The sequence below is a fragment of the Alosa pseudoharengus genome, unplaced genomic scaffold, assembly GCF_046254945.1.
Source record: "Alosa pseudoharengus isolate Yale_2024_CS ecotype anadromous, Long Island Sound unplaced genomic scaffold, YU_APseudo_1.1 YU_APseudo_1.1_scf_16, whole genome shotgun sequence".
Lineage (NCBI taxonomy): Eukaryota > Metazoa > Chordata > Actinopteri > Clupeiformes > Clupeidae > Alosa > Alosa pseudoharengus.
Window position 1 is genome coordinate 3,041,414 of NW_027468630.1, and position 6,000 is coordinate 3,047,413.

Below are 6,000 nucleotides of genomic sequence, written 5' to 3' on the forward strand. Positions count from 1 at the left end.
CGGAATGATGAGAGTGTTCTTTTCATCTACTGGTAGGTCCACCTCGGATATTCGGCCACCCACCCTCAGCAGGCCGACACTATCAACGAAGGGGTCTAGTTTCCTGAGACGGCTAAGTTCAAAAGGCCTATAGCCAGTGTTGGAGATATCGCGTTACTGTAATTTCATCACTTTATTGGGAAACAAAGTAGTCTAAAGGTAAATTTAAATTTCAGTAATTCGTTACAGTTACTGAATAACTGTAACGTCCATTCCTGCATTAGGTCTACTCACAATATCTGTCTATAGCCTATTAACTTATTGTTAGGTTACGGGGACACTGGCGAGACACGCCGCTCGGTCTGGCATCATGTTTTTGTTTGTTTTTATGTAATGTTTGTAATTTTACTTAATGTTATGTTCATTTTTTGTATTGATTTGTCTAGTTAAATGTTTTCTCTCTTTATTTACGTTATTTTTGATAGTTTCCGTGTTATTCTTAGTCCTTTTTACTGCTTCTAAGTCGACTGATGTCGTTAACGTTTGTCCTTTGGGAGCTTGCTATGGCTAGCTTTTGTCCTGGGCCTCTGACGTCCTTCCATCCATCCGTGAGCCGGTGCTGCGCTTGCACTGTCTGGTCGAGGGGATTTCTCGGGACAGCTGGACCAATATGAAGACCTAGGCTACTCTGCGAGGGATCTGCCGTGGCCACCGAGCTGTTGCTGACCTGTGAGCTGCCATGCCGGCTGCCTGCCTGGAGTCTGGATTGAGCGTTGACGTTGGGGAACTCTGCAATCTAATCTCAAGGAGCAACAAACTGTCGCTGTTAGGGGTCCACCGAGTTGCTAATCTACACAGGATCGCCCGCAACTTCGGACTGTTGTGCTTCCAGTGATCTCCAGACTAACAAGGCCTAACGTTAACATTATCTCCAGACTGCCAGTGAATCCACCGGGTTGGTCAGTTGTAAAGAACTTTGTTAGCGCTGCATCGGTTGTGAAGACACAGCTGTGCGCAGTTTTCACACGGGTCATCATTGCCCTTGGGCATTTTCAGCCGGTTGGAAATTTGACTAATTTAACATCATCCCCCCCCCCCCCTTTTTAAATGCATTTTCTTTTCTTTTTTTACTTTTTATTATGTTGTCTGTCTTGTATGTATTGGTGTCACGGGTACGCTGGCGACTACGCCGCTCCATCCGGCATCTTTTGTCCTGTGTTTGTGTTGGTTATTTTTTAAATGTATTTGTCATGTCTTGGTGTCACGGGTACGCTGGCGACTACGCCGCTCCGTCCGACATCTTTATTTTTTAAGCGACCTTGGGTTTATAAAGGTGCTTTATAAATAAAATGTATTATTATTGTCTCCATGATTGCTTATTTAAAATATGGATTAGCCTTGATAGCCTAGGCTACATTATGTCATAGAGATGTCCGTAGTGTAGAGCACACATTGTCTCCCTGCACCTCTCTCCCTCAAACGGGTTCAGCCTGCACGTTCACCATCTTAAACAGACGCGCAAGTCAACACTGCGCTGAAAGCTCAAGAATCAGTGAAATCGCGAACAGCCACAGCTCCGTTTAATTGTCAGGTGTGATGAAATGCGTTCATATTCCACTTTTTATGTCATAAACGTTGCATGCCTATGGGAAGGTTTTGTGGTAGGATTGTCCAATGGTCAAGCTGTTGCTTCAATTTGTGTTTTAATTTATGCGACGCACCGATGCTGGATTCATCAATTTTGCGCAAGTTTAAAACGTTTAGCCGACTGCGTAATTTGTCATTTTCGTTCCACTTTTCATGTAATGAATGTAACATGCCTATGATAAGGCTTTGCAGTTGTACAATATGGTCAATCTATTGTCTCAACACGCACATGTGACGCGTGCACTGATGCTGGGTTCATGCACTTGGCCTAGAACAGGAACATTTTGGAGAGGGAATGAGAGAATGAACGCACGCAAGAAACACTTTTTAATTAAACATAGGCCTAATTTACAAAGACATTGTTAAACACTGAAAGGTTATATTTACACAACGGGTCTCACGTCGCTCTCAAGCTCAGTCGCTTGCTGCCCTCTTTTGAGCTTGCGAGAGGCTGAAGCATTTGCACAATTGTTGCCGCGACACAGCCTACGAATTTAAAAAAAAGTAAATCATGCTTAAAGGAGAATTCCGGTGTGATATTGACCTAAAGTGTGTTGAAACATGATACCGAGTGTGAACGTATGTCTCATAGCTCATCTCGGCTTGTCCCCTGCACTCAGAAATCTGGCGCTAGTTAGCCGATGCTACAAACAGTTTTTCGATGGGGGTGCCTCGGGCATCGGCCTAGCCATGCAAATTAATCACTGTTTTACACCATTTACGAGGCTCAAAGTAACTTCCGAGGGCCTTGCCATTTAAAAACGAGACATTGAGAACTTTGAAAAAGCACTGGTAGTTTACTTACAAGACGATTTATACAGACAGTATCTTCACAGAGTTTAGCGTTTGCAGCCATCTTGAATTTAGTCACGATAAGTCGAGCGACGAGTATGAATGAACAGGTATGATAAGGGAACAGATTCCAAAAATAATTCTGTGGAAATGCATGGATTCCAGTTGCTGCTACTGGAAGAAACTGGAATCCATGCATTTCCACAGAATTATGTTTGGAATGTGATCCCTTATCATACCTGTTCATTCATACTTTTATATGGCTCTGGTAGCAAGCATCCATTTAGAACTAGTAACGGCAGTTTGTCCTGCAAGTTGAGAAATTAGTTGATAGGCTATGTGTCGGAAGAAATTAGTTCTACAAACAAGACAGTTTTAGCGATTAGAACGTTAAAATTGTAACACAACGCAAGTGGCAACAGTGGAATAAGCGGGATAATGGACTCCACGGTGGTCTGTTCACAGAAATTAATGCGCTTCGCGTCGGGGCCGTTTTACAACCTCGACCGTGCATTAACTTCTGTGAACAGACCACCATGTCATCCATTATCCCTTATTACATATGCACCAGAAGAAGCTGGAGGCCCTGATGCACAAGACTGGTCAATGAAAGGAAAAGACTGAAATGGGCTAAAGAGAACATGCTAGGCGGAAGAACATGCTAGGCGGAAGACGATTGGAAGTTAAAGTGATTAAATCACTGACAGGAAACAATTCCAGGCATGGAATGAAATGAAGATATACTAGAGGAGTGGTAGGTATCTTGTGTGTGTGTGTGTGTGTGTGTGTAATGTGTGTGTGTGTATGTGTGTGTGTGTGTGCTATAACTTCAGTGGTGTAAACTCAGAACATCAGACTCTAAAAGAACTAATAGACTCTAATGATGCAAAGTATGTCTCTTAATATGGAGGAAATAATGTTTTTTTGTGATCAATTTTTTATTAGCACCATTTATATCATTCAGACATTCAGAATAACTGTCAAGGATGTAATGTTTTAATGCAAACAGTGTTGAATAGACTTCTGGTATTATTGTAGAACAAGTGACAAAATAATTGATTCTAGGTATGCTATTGTAACAAACTGCAAGGTTGTCTCAGAATGGTTTTTACGCACCAAAACACACGAACACATAATTCCGGGCCAGACCTGGCCCTTATGCTCCAGCACTAAACATCTATCTTAGGCTGTATCTAAAACACACACCAATCAACCCTAGTTATGAACAATGTAACCAGCTGCAAACATAGACACAACAGACAGAACATACAACGTTGTCAACCCACCTGGTTTAGAACATAAACATTACACACATACACACACTGCACAGCATCATGGGAGCACAGTCATGAACAGCTAGGCTCAGATCATTACACAGCCCCCCGAGACTTAGTCCATGTCCCCTTGACTCAAGTCTTACCCTACGTCAGTCCATGAGCCTGGCTGGGACGCGACGCTGGCGTTGTGGGCGCCCCGCTGTCGCGGCGGTGACTTCCGGTGAAGGCTGCACGGTGACCGGTGTTAGAGCCACAGCTCCATTGTCACCAAGTTCCACAGAGTCAGTGTCAAAGTCTCCACGACCATCAGCTGAGGCCAGGGGTCAATACAGGGCCAGTCGATCACGGTGGAGAGTCACAACTCTCCGACGCTTAATCAGTCTCACATAGGGCTGTAACGATATACGATTCGAAACCGAAATCGCGACATTCATATCCACGATACTGTGTCGCGGTGTGAAAAGGCAGAATCGCGACACACCCTTTCTAGTGTTTCACGCAGTGCTTTGCAGCTTACGCAGCCGCAAAAGCAACCCACATCTCCCGCTTTACTTATCGGTAGCCTACGTTGTCCAGAAACATAAATAAACTAGATGTACCGCAGAGCGGTACAAAATATGACCGCCGCCCAGTCCAGCACATTTTTTCCACAAAAAGAAATCACGCTGAAAGGCCTATATGATTCTAACTGTCTCACTAAATTGCATTATCCACACTCAATTCTCACTGGTATCTGCTAGACAACAAGTACCAAAACATGATTAGTTCATAGATTTCACATGTAAAATTCATTTTATACAACCCCACCTCCATCTTGCCTGTTTATAATTCTGAGAAATTCTTGATTGTTTGTGTTATGTTTATGTTATGTGTGTGTGTGTGTGTGTGAGTGTGTGTGTGTGTGTGTGTGTGCGTGCGTGCGTGCTTGTGTTTGTGCCTGCGTATGTGCCTGTGCATGCAAGCGTACATATGTCTACTGTGTGAGTATGTGTCATACGTATGATTACTGTGAATGTATGTGTGTGTGTGTGTGTGTATCTGTGCACATGTGTGCACATGAAATGGGTTAACATGACCCCTGGAGGCAAACATACAGAAAAAAATGGTCATCCTAGGCCCTACAGTTCTCAAGATATTCACAGAGAACTGTGTCTGCCCTACCCTCCTTTCGGGGGGTCCAGTCCAGCGGGGGGGCTACAGATCAAAACGAAAAATGACGGTTCCATGCTATCCATGTGGGGGTACATGGCCACCAAGTTTTGTGTACCCCGGCCTTTCAGTGTCCCGGGAATCCTTGTTGGTGTACGTCACTAAATGTACACATAAATTATTTTATTGTAAGGCCCCCCATGAACGAAAGTACACAAAACTTGGCATGCATTCGGAGGGTGTCATAATGATCCTACACTTTTAATTTCGTGCAGTTTTGACCTTGTCAGCCAGAGATATTGTGATGAAAACACCTAATTTTTTGCTTTTTCATTTTTAACTAGGTGGCGCTATACATAAAATAAGTGGTAATGGAATGGGTTGACATGCCCCCTTAAGACCAACATACATAAAAAAGGTGGACCTCCTAGGCCCTACGGTTATCGAGATATTCACAGAAAACTGTCTCCGGCCACCTACAGGCCAGTTGGTGTATAGTAACATAAATGAATTTATTGTGTGGCCCCCCATGAACGGAATTCCACGAAACTTGGCGTGCATACAGAGGGTGTCATAATGATCCTACACTTCCAATTTTGTACAGTTTTGACTTTGTTAGGTCACAGATACCTTCAATTACAACACCTCATTTTTACTTTTTTGTGTTTAACTAGGTGGCGCTATACATGAAATGAGTGGTTATGGAATGGGTTGACATGGCCCCTTGAGATCAACATACAAAAAAAAAATGGTCCTTCTAAACCCTACGGTTTTCGAGATATTCACAGAAAACTGTGTCTGCCCTACCCTCCTTTCGGGGGGGTCCAGTCCAGCGGGGGGGCTACAGATCAAAACGAAAAACGATGGTTCCATGCTATCCATGTGGGGTTACATGCCCACCAAGTTTCGTGTACCCCGGTCTTTCAGTGTCCCGGGAATCATTGACAGAAATTTGGGCATGCGAAAAAGAAAAAAAAAAAAAAAAAAAAAAAAAAAATCTGACTAAACCTATATGACCGCCGCTTCGCTGCGCTCCCTCCCTCTCACTCTCCCTCCCTCTCCTGCTCAATGAACACGCGCGACTTAAATAAAACATCGTGAAAGCAAGGATGCATAGAAGACGACTAGCTAAATTACTATTAAATCCGCTTAGCAT